Raw genomic sequence first — 12,193 nt, 5'->3', positions numbered from 1 at the left:
GCTGGGAGTTTTCTATTTGGTCAGATAAATGACAGATAAATGCATGCTTGCAGGAGCAGACTATTGGAGAAGTCTTACATATGTCACCAGATAGAAGTCATTTCACAAGAAGATCCTGTTATGACATTTTAAATATGCATTTGTAAGGTTAAAAAAAAAAGTAATATGAATTTAGAAAATCGAGTGAATTTTCATTTCATGTAGACTAAAGGAACAATTCACCAAAAAATAAAAAATTGGTCATTTAACATTGTGTTTATGGTGTTGTTCAATGATAATCAGTCGTTGTACAGTATGACTTGGAATATAGCGTATAGCGCATGTGTGTGTGTGTGTGTGTGTGTGTGTGTATATATATATATATATATATAACAGATACAATACCAATTATTTTGCGTGTTTATGTGCCCGGTAATCGATAGGGAGAACCGATATTTATTTACTGTTAATACTTCTGTTTTTGACACAGTGATTACAGCACCACTGAACTGAACAAACCATTTTATTTATAACAATCACTCTCTCCTTGCATAGAAAACAAAACACATCTTATTTATACACCAAAAATAGAGGGGTCTGAAACTGCAAAAAAGAAGACAGACAAGGACTGCACATTTCACCTCCTCCACTTTTGCAAATCGTCTGGCGAGACTCTCCGGCATCTCCTGTCTCATTGTTTTAATCCCATGAGAGGAGGGAGCTTGGCTGCTGAGCAATATCTTCAGAACGTTGACAGATGGGATGATGCTGACTTTCGTAGTGGCTCATCTCAAGGGTGACCTCTTCCACTGCAGAAAGGGTGTCAATAAGATTACTGACAATATTCCACTGCTCAGCACTCAGGCTAGTAAGCCCACCATGCTCACTAGCATATATGTTCAAAGCCCTTTTTTGCTCTCGCTACCTGACCAGTATGTGCAGCGTGGAATTCCATCGGGTTGGCACAATGATGTAATGTGCAGGTAGCCCAAGGTCCGGCTGGGTCACTGCTAAACGCTGTTTGGCTAGTAATGAATGATTAAATTGGGTGGCACAGATTCTCAGCACTGACAGAATATTATGGACAGCTCTTTGTTAGTTGAGGCCATCGTTGACAACAAGTTGTAATATGCGGGCACTGTTAAAGGTATGAGAATTGCTGAACTGCCAGACATGAGCTACAATGTTAGCACCACTGTCCCCGAGAACAAGAACCACTCTGTCTTTGTCAATTTCCCATTCTTCCAGTATTCCCAAGAACATCTCACTAATGCACTCCCCAGTGTGTGATCCAATTATTGCTTTTGTGTTTAGAATTACTTGTCTGCGAATCCACTGGTCATCAATGAAATGGCATGTTAGACTCATTTGGGATTCAGTTGGACCAGACCAGCAGTCTGTGGTAAAAGCCAAGTTATAACCTGCTTTATCAGGTTTTAGCAGTGCTTTAACATTCTCAAAGAGAATACTGGAGAACACCTCTGTTCGGTAGAACTTCTCACTCTTTAGAGTATATCTTGGTTCTGCAGTAGCCAGGAGTCTCTGGAAGCCTTTTTTTGCAACAAATTGAAAGGCCCATTGTCTGTAGCAATCATTTCTGTAATCATCCTGTCTATTTTTTTCTTCCACTTTGTCTGCTTATCAAACATCATAGGAAGAGAAGCTTGAATGTGGCTTTATGTATTTTCCTCTCCAGCATCTCATTTTTTCTTTGCCTCTTCAAAGATTGTTGAGTGATGTATCTTTAGGCGGGTCCACAGGTTGGAGGTATTTTTTTTTGTTGTTGATTTTGACCCCATACTCACATTCATTTGGCATTCTTTGCCAACTGCCAGCACTAGCAATGACTGAGTGAAGGTTTTTCCTCCTTTAAGTCTTCTAAAAATAAAAAAAATTAAAAACGTGTTGAAAATTAAAACATAAAAACATTTTTTATATATATATATATATATATATATATATATATATATATATATATATATATATATATATATATATATATATATATATATATATATATATATATATATATATATATATATATATATATATATATATATATATATATATATATATATATATATATATATATAAAGCATCAGCAGCAACACTAATATTAACAATAAGCAAAATAAATGTAGAATGTCTAATATTTTCAAATGGAGAAAATAAGGACGGGTCATATCAACTTTGCACAAATGTAATGCTTCATTTTAAACTAGTTTTAGTAGGTTTATAAGCAGTTTAATAGGCTGAAGAGTGAAGAATAATTCACTGGATAATGTTAATTAACTGAATAATATTCTCTAGAATATTGGAATATAACAAACAAAACATTGTATTTTATTGCATTGCATTTCTCAATTTATGTTATATCAGAATTCTTAATGATGTTTTTGTCTTTCTAGATTATGAAATGCCTGCTCAGTAAGCTCTGTTTGTCTATGCATTTACACAGAACTATGCTCAAACTGCGATCGCTTGTGGAGATAATTAATTTCCTATTGCATAGGAATGGCTGATAATGCACTTCTCTGGTTCTCATCATATTTAAGTGACAGAAAGCAGTTTGTGCAGATTAAGAATATGCAATCAGATTCTGTTTCAGTTACTCATGGCGTTCCACAGGGGTCGGTCTTGGGTCCGCTTTTATTTATCATTTATATTCTACCTCTTGGTCGTATTTTTCGCTCTTATGGTATTAATTTTCATTTTTACGATGATGACACTGTAAGGTCCACACATTTGGTCCAAAGAAGGTATCCAAATAGTGGATGAAGGGTTCCTGCGTGTTCGGTCTTTCCGGTGTGCAAAGTTCTTCAATTTAAGTTAAACTCTAATCTGACTCCATTTTATCATTTAATCTGACTCCATTTTATTATGACCTCGTATTTAGTTTGAAATACAAATTGATTACTTGTCTATTTCTAATTAGTATTCTTCTGATATTTGATTATTCTAGTTAACTCTTGACTTTATATTTACTCGTTCATTCGGTTGCTCATGTCTTTAACAAGGATGCAACGTAATCTACTAGAGTCAATAATTACAGAGTAAAACAGAATAAGGTCAAATGTATCAATTTATTATCAGTCAGGTAAATACTGTATGTATTATGTCAATTCCACAACAATTCAAAGAGATCAAATCATATCAATACAAAACATCCAATTCTCAAAGATAAACCTACGAGTAAAGAATGCATACCTGACTTTCTAGAAATGCATAGTGTAAAGTATTGAGACATACCACACTACGGGCTTCTGGCTACAGAATCGCCCCGACCCTTTTGCAACATTTTCCTTAAGTACCTCAGACCAAGACCAACAGCCCTGAAATGTAGGCAGGAACTAACAATTTGAATTTGCTTTGATCAAGCCGAGTTAGCACCTTTTGGGACAGAAGGTAATTTGCATGAAAACCACTGGGAACTGACCCACCCTCTACAGTATGCAAAATATCTCTGAACTCTTAGGATCTGTATTACCTTTTAGTTTACTTCTTATAAGAATGAGACCATTGTACCAGTCGCCCTGAGACAATTCAAATGATACCAAACATGACTGTAAATAACACTTGCATTAATGTAGAACTTTACATTCTACTATCGACCATTCTGAGTGAGCTGAGTGAGTGAAGGATGGGTGAGGGGAAAGAGGATGATGAAAAGGAACTGATGCATATGTGAGAGAGGCATTTTCCTGCATTTTCTCTCAGTTGGATGTGGAGACGGATGTCTGTATGTTAATGCACTGTGTGTGTGTTGTCCATCTCATGAGTTCAAAGTCTCTGAGGTTCTGTAATTCTTACAACACACAAGTGTATATTTCTACAAGACCTAATGTTTCTTATCCTCCTCCTGACCTCACTAAATGTTTGCAGGATGTTAATATTTGGATGACCAATAATTTTTTTTTTTTTTTTTAGTTAAATACTAACAAAACAGAAGCCCTTCTTGTGGGTTCTAGATCTGTTTTATCTAAAACTCAATCCTTTACCTTATTTATTGATAATTGCCCAGCTAGGATAGTTACTAACTCATGTACTTTTGACCATATATCTCCAATTCTTTTTCAGCTGCATTGGCTTCCTGTTCGTTATCGTGTTCATTATAATATTTTACTTCTTGCATGCAAAGCTCTTCATAATTTGGCACCTCATTATCTTTCAGATGTTCTTCATTTGTATACTCCTTTGCGCTCTTTGAGATCATCTTCTGCAGACTTATTGTCTGTTCCAAAGTTCAAGATGAGTTCCTTTGGTGGTAGGGCTTTTAGTTGTGCAGGGCTGAAGTTATGGAACTCTTTACCTTTGCAGATTCGCCAGCTGGACTCAATTTCCCATTTTAAAGTTCAGATAAAAACGTATTTGTTTTAGGGTTGGGCATCTAAGGTATAATGCCGATCCGATACGCATCTCGATACAAAGTATCTGATCCGATATATTAACGATACATTTGTGACACATTGCGATGCTATACGATACGATTCACACCCATATCACGATACGATGCGATAATTCAGCACTAACTAATTAGATCAAGTTTATGTGATGATGTGAAAGAAGATGCGGTGCCATTGAATGAGTTTGATTATTTATCCAGGGTCATGTTTCTGGCGTTATCTGTGACTAACACGGGGCTCTTCTCTTCAATCTTCCACTCGCGGCACACATCCTGAAGTAAAACGGCTAGATTATTCCCTGTGTGAGCCTCGTTGAACACTCTGGTCTGCAGAACGTGGTTTTTGAGAACCCACCCGTCATCTATGTAGTGTGCTGTGACCGTTACATATGATGCTGTAGCGCACGATGTCCAGCCGTCCACTGTTACAGCAACTCTTTGGGCTTTGTGCAGAGACTCCTCTATCTCTCTTCTGCATTTGTCGTACATCTCGCAAAAACCGATGCATCTCGATTTGTTTCCAAAATTTCATTCATCCTCTGCTGCTCTACCGATGCACTCGCATCGTGCACGCGCATGACCGCGTATCGATACATATCGGTTAATCTTCCCATCCCTAATTTGTTTAGATTAGCTTTTAATGATTTGCTTGTTTAATGTATTAAATGCTATAATGCTTGTTTTATATTTTGTATTTTACTGTACGGTGTCCTTGAGTGTCTTGAAAGGTGCCCTTAAATGAAAGGTATTATTATTATTATTATGGCATTTCAGCCCACCAAAATGAACAGACCGACTGCCTATTGTTATGACCCTTGGCTCAAAGGGAAGCAGCAAAACCAGGGACACACGCAAACACATTTAGGCTCAAAGGAGAAGAGCTTTATTAATACAAAATTAACTCCTATAATAAAACAAAACAAAAGCAGCAATAATATTTCTGTAAACGTCAGCATCAGCAGTGTGTAATGCACAACACAAACAGTATCCCATTCTTCAATTCGTGGCCTCCAAGGCTCCACCAACTTGACATGCTGGCAAAGGGAGCCATCAAAACCTCAAGATGGACTATTGATTGACGATTTTTTTTTTATTTTATTTTTTTTTAAACACCTCAAGATGGACTATCGCTGTGTCTCAGCTGTGGCCCCTTGGAAGGCCCTTTGCCTGTATCAAACAGGAGTCCAATTGTTGTTATGACAAATGCTTCCAACTTGGGTTAGGGAGATCTGTGCAAGGGCAGCCCGGCGTTTGGTTCCTGGTCCAGCCTGGAGCAATGCCTGCACAAAAATGCTGGCAGTTTTTCAGTCCCTCGAAACCTTCCTGCCAGCCCTGAAAGGGCACCATATCCTTGTCTGTTCAGACAATATGACAGTGGTGGCCTTCATAAATCTTAAGGGTGGCCTCAGGTCTTGGTCTCTTTACAAGATGGCAAGACACCACCTCCTTAGGGGCTCAGTGCAGTCTGGGCTCACCGAGGGCAGTGCACATGCCAAGTATACTGAACCAGGGAGTGGACATGCTGACCTGGAGCAGTGTATTTCCAGGAGAATGGAGACTTCACCCCCAAATTGAAAGCCAGAGGCAGACCTGTGAAAGTGAAAATGAAGTGACGTGTGGCAAAGTATGATGACCCATACTCAGAATTTGTGCTCTGCATATAACCTGTGCAAGTGCGCGCACACAGTATTGAACTCACGTACACACCATGAACACACACCCGGAGCAGTGGGCAGCCATATTGCTGCGGTGCCCAGGGAGCAGTTGGGGGTTCGGTGCCTTGCTCAAGGGTCTCACCTCGATTGTGGTATTGAGGGTGGAAGAGAGCGCTGGTTATTCACTCAGGTCCAACAGTTCCTGTCGGACCTAAGACTCTTACCTGCAATCTTCGACTCCGACTCTCTAACCATTAGGACACAAATGCCTCCTTTGCTTCAGAAGACAACTCTCATTGCTCAGCATTTTTCTCCAAGGAACAGGACATGCTGGCCGGCCAACAAATGGCCCAAGGCCCACCTGTACACATGTCCTCTAGTTGATCTGCTCCCTCAGGTCACCAGATGGATTAGGGAGACCGGATGCTCAGTTCTACTTGTGGCTCCACTCTGGCAAAACCAGTCATTTTTCTCTGACTGATTCTGTTATCCCTACCTTCCTCTGAGAACAAGCAGGGAGCTAACTTACTTTGCCCGGGCCATACCCTCAGGATTTATGTGGAACACTCTAGTCGGCTTTGGGGGCTGCTACAAATGGCTTCCAGTTACGAAGCAGAGATAATCCCACTGAATAGTGGATGCAATAGCCCTGGTTTATGGCTCTGAGTGCCACTAGGGGGATGGCCTCTTGGTATGTTGTTCGATGTTGTTTGTACCGCGCTCCTCCGTTACTTAATCTTTTTATTTTGGTGCGTCAATCTGTTAAATTACTTAGTATAAGAAATTATGATCCGCACTCACGAGAACAGTCTTCTTTTTTCATTTTATTTAACATTCATCACCGATGGGGAAAAGAGACAAACGTTTCGGTGCAAAGCCTTCCTCAGTGTCAACATACTCTTGGTATGTTGTAAAACAACAGAACAATCCATTGAACATTCAGTACTTCTATCATTCACAGCTTCATTTTAATTTCTGCCAAAAATTAAATATGGCACTACACTCACTGAAGTCTCTCTGGGCTTGGTCCAGCGGAGTTTCTATTGGGGATATTTGTGAGGCAGTGAGCGGGTCATTGTAATCAACCTTTGTTAGTTTTAGGTCTCTATGGTTTATGGTTTCATAAAGACGTTTTTTTTTTTTTTTAGAGACCGTTTTGATAGGGAACGCTCCGGTTACTAAAGTAACTAGGTTCCCTGAGATAAAGATAGTTATGATAGTCCCTGAGATAGTTATGTTATAAACTGAGCAATTCACTGTGCAGTATGTAGTTTCTTGACTACAGACTTTGCTCAGCGTAGTGCTATATTTAATTTTCAGCAGGAATGAAAATGAGGCTGTGAGGAACAGAAGTACTATGTGTTCAGTGGATTTTACTGTTGTTTAACAACATGCCAATTTTTCAGCAGATGAAATGTCTTAAAAAAAAAAAAAAAAACTTTCAGTAGATAAAAAATAAATTCATAAAACAGTTTTGAAAGTTGGTGAAAATTACGTGATCTAGGACCTTTTATATAGTGAGTGCCATTGTAAAGACTGTATAGTAATGCAGGAAGAATAGGTTCCCATGCACCCGCTTGGCAGTTTTTTGTAACCTGTTTTTTTGGAAATCTAATGGTGTCTAGTTAAGAATTTTTGATGTTGCCGAGGTCAACTAATGTCCCATGGGATTTGTTTGGCAGCCATCTTGAAATGATGTCATCGCAAGTGGCGAAAAACACACATTTTGATAACTCCTGAACCATACAACATACAAACACAAAATAACCCACTTTTTCGTATAATTCTGACACCAGGAATCAAATGGAAAGGTCAATGACATGAGACAACTGTTCTTTATTGGTGAAAAACAGGCAAATTACACATTTGCCGGCTCAAAACGATGTAACGTTTGCTATTTTGTTCCGCAATAGTTTCCTGCATCAGACAAATGACACTAGATTTTCTCATGTTAATTGCAAGGTTGTTAAACGGATGTCAATCACTCCAAGTGACATAAATGGCAATCTGATAATACTAGCTAATTGAAATTAAGTAAAAGTCATCAACACCCTTTCAGTCTCCAGTCATCAGTCTCCACCTCTTCAAACGTGACCCCGCTGGTGGTTTGTTTTTTCAATATCTTTGCAATGAAAGTATAATCAAACCAAACCAGTATGTTAAAAATTTTAAATATAACCCAGAAAAAAATCTACACAAATCAAAGTAGATATTGGCATGAACAGCAGCCCAAAGCTGCTACATTCTAACTCCTCGTTTGCCATCGTAGCTACTCATTGGTTACTTTTAACTGCTACTTATGCATTTCAGAGATCAATCGTCGCCACTCTGCAAGATACAGCAAAAAGATTTTGCATCTGGGGTCTGTTCTTCGTGCATCGCTAACTCAGTTAGCTGGATTTGATTGACTATTTCGCTTGATCTTGGATCATTTGAATTACAAGAGTACCCTACTGGTCCAGTTACTCTTTATTACAAGAGTACCCTACTGGTCCAGGGACATTAATTTAAAAATTAATTTGAAAATAATAATAATCGATGTAGTCGATACTATAGACACAGCCAGTATCTATACTTATACTCATTGAAAGATTTATTAGTGATGAAATAATTACTTTATAATTGTATTGGAGTCTTACACACATGCTATACAGTTAATCTGAGTCGTGCATTAATTTGAGTGATGACCGCTATTATGGGAGTGGCTTGATTAAGCGCAGGAGATGCAGACAACTTGATCTCTAAGAAACTTTGATGCTGTCACATAAGAAATCTGCTTCAAAGATAAAATTAAATTAATTGCTAATTACAACATTGAAATAAAAATTTAAAGCCTGTACAAATACTAGAAATCATAAATATAAATAATTGGGAATCATGTAAAAAACAAAACAACTAATAAATTAAAAACACATGCACATTTCATTTATCTATTTACATCTCATTTACCTATTTAGATCTATATACATTTATGTAGTTGTGTTTGCTTGGCTGTTTCCTTATAAAGGTCCAGAAATTTCAGGTGTCTTTTTTAATATATGATACGATGTCATTATGTTGCGGTCTTGCCGCCAGCCAATCGCTGCGTTGCTGATCGTGGTTTCGAGTATCGATACATCTGCCCTTTTCGGGGAACACGAGAACGCGTGTTACGCGTGTCTAATCTTAGACAACTTAATCCAGATATTTTAATCTAATACGCAAATTCGTTTGAAGAACCAAATTAGCCAGAGATCAGTTATCACTATTAGAAGATCTGGCATCTTTCAAATCATCTCAGATATAGTAAGTGAGGTACAAAGGATGGACCCCTGATAAGTATTATCTCCCTTTTTTTACAACTGAAAATGTCACTACTGTACATTGATAATATGGGTATATAAGTGTGTTATACAGGTACATCTCAAAAAATTTATATTGTGAAGTTAATTTTTTCTTGTAACTTATTTCAAAAAGTGAAACTTTCATATATTTTAGATTCATTACATGTAAAGTGAAACATTTCAAAAGTTTTATTTTTTTATTTTTTATTTTGATGATTAGAGCTTACAGCTTATGAAAGTCAAAAATCAGTCTCTCAAAATATTAGAGCATTTGAGTTTCAATTAATGACCATCCCTACAGTATAAATTCCGGGTATCTCTTGTTCTTTGAAACTACAATAATGGGGAAGACTGCTGACTTGATTCAGAAGAAGGAACATTACCCTCCACAAAGAGGGTAAGTCACAGAGGGGCATTACTGAAAGGTGTGGTTGTTTACAGAGTGCTGTATCGAAGCATATTAAATGCAAAGTTGACTGGAAAGAAGAATGACCGCAAGCTTGAGAATACTGTCAAGCAAAGCAAATTCAAACACTTGGGAGAGCTTCACAAGGAGTGGACTGAAGCTGTAGTCAGTGCATCAAGAGTCACCACGCTCAGACGTCTTCAGGAAAAGGGCTACCAAGCCACTTCTGAACTAGAGACAACGTCAGAAGTGTCTTAACTGGGCTGTGGAGAAAAAGATCTGGACTGTGGCTCAATGGTCCAGAGTCCTCTTTTCAGATGAAAGTAAATTTTGCATTTAATTTGGAAATCAAGCTCCCAGAGTCTGGAGGAAGACTGGAGAGGAACAGAATCCATGTTGCTTGAAGTCCAGTGTGAAGTTTCCACAGTCAGTGATGATTTGGGCTGCCATGTCGTCTGCTGGTGTTGGTCCACTGTGTTTTCTGAAGTCCACAGTCAACGCAGCCATCTACCAGGAAATTTTAGAGCACTTCATGCTTCCTTCTGCTGACAAGCTTTATGGAGATGCTGATTTCATTTTCCAGCAGGACTTGGCACCTGCCCACACTGCCAAAAGTACCAGAAGCTGGTTCAATGACCGTGGTGTTACTGTGCTTGATTGGCCAGCAAACTCGCCTGACCTGAACCCCATAGAGAATCTATGGGGTATTGTCAAGAGGAAGATGAGAGACACCAGACCCAACAATGCAGATGACCTGAAAGCCGCTATCAAAGCAACCTGGGCTTCCATTACACTTGAGCAGTGCCACAGGCTGATTGCCTCCATGCCACGCCGCATTGATGCAGTAATTCATGCAAAAGGAGGCCCATCCAAGTATTGAGTGCATAGAAATGAACATCATTTTCAGAAGCATGACATTTCTGTTTAAAATAAAAAAATTTTTTTAAATTGATCTTATGTAATATTCTAATTTTCTGAGACACTGAATTTTGGGTTTTCATTTATCTGTAAACCATAATCATCAAAATTTCAAGAAATAAAGGCTTGAAATATTTCACTCTGTGTAATGAATCTATATAATATATGGTCAAGTCAAGTCAGCTTTATTGTCAATTCTTCCACATGTACAGCACATACATACAGAGAATTTAAATTGCATTACTCTCAGACCCTTGGTGCATACAGTTAACATTAAACACGTTCAGATACAGATAATACAGTTTAAACATATGTACATACAACTATACAAATATACAAATGAGGATATTGTAGAAAAAAATAAGAATTAGATCGATAAGTGGCATAAGGCGCATGGCAGATAGAGTGCAAAACCAGTTAAATAGAAACAACACTGTGTAGATATATTTGTAGTGCAAAAGAGCTTATCAGTCTGAGGACATTGTAGAAAATAAAAAAAGAGAGATAGATAAAGTGCATAAGGCACATGGCAGAATAGATGGAGTGCAAACCAGTTGAATGTACAAAAACAACAAAACTGTGCAGATTTGTTTTGTTTTGTTTTGTTATGAGTGTAGTGCAAGAAGAGCTTATCAGTCTGTTAAAGTGACAAGTTCGGATAGCTTTTTGTCAGACTATCCGAAGAGGTAATTTGCAGTCAATGTTGGATAGGTAGTGATCAGCCAATGCTGCACAAGTGACAGGTGCCGGTCACAGTTTGTTGGTCGGTGGGGGGGGGTGTCACAGAGTCCGAGTTCCTAGTGTGTTGCTGTGTTAAATGGGGGTGAAAGAGGGGAGGGGGGGCAAGGATGGGAGGGAGTTCAGCTTCCTGACAGCCTGATGTATGAATCTGTCCTTCAGTCTGCTGGTCCTCGCCTGGAGACTCCGCAGTCTCCTCCCTGATGGCAGCAGACTGAAGAAGCTGTGTGTCGGGTGGGTGGGATCACCTGCAATGCGGAGGGCTTTGCGGGTGAGACGGGTGTTGTAAATGTCCTGGAGGGAGGGGAGAGAGACACCAACGATCTTCTCAGCTGCTCTTACTATTCGTTGAAGTGACTTGCGGCAGGATGCGTTGCAAGCGCCATACCACACAGTGATGCAGCTGGTTAGGATGCTCTCGATGGTGCCTCTGTAGAAGGTGCACATGATGGGGGTCGGGGCTCTGGCTCTTCTGAGTTTGCGGAGGAAGTAGAGACGCTGCTGTGCTTTCTTGGCCAGTGCTACAGTGTTGTTAGTCCAGGAGAGGTGCTCAGTGATGTGCACACCCAGGAACTTGGTGCTGCTCACTCTCTCCACAGTCGCACCGTTGATGGTCAGAGGGGCATGCTGAGTGTGTACTCTCCTGAAGTCAACAACAATCTCCTTCGTCTTCTTCACATTCAGAGAGAGATTGTTGTCACTGCACCACCCGGCCAGGCGGCTCACCTCGCTCCTGTAGTTTGTCTCATCTCTGTTGCTGATGAGACCCACC

The 12,193-nt window shown here is 39.2% G+C and overlaps 1 protein-coding gene across 3 annotated transcripts in view; it reads left to right on the top strand.

Annotated features, from left to right (window-relative positions):
- LOC306882863 (1-acyl-sn-glycerol-3-phosphate acyltransferase epsilon-like) overlaps nt 1-12,193 on the top strand; it is a 69,911-nt gene that overhangs the window by 33,098 nt on the left and 24,620 nt on the right. The gene's annotated exons all lie outside the window — the stretch shown is intronic.

The sequence above is a fragment of the Barbus barbus genome (assembly GCF_936440315.1).
Source record: "Barbus barbus genome assembly, chromosome: 16".
NCBI lineage: Eukaryota > Metazoa > Chordata > Actinopteri > Cypriniformes > Cyprinidae > Barbus > Barbus barbus.
This window is presented reverse-complemented; position numbering and strand designations above follow the sequence as displayed.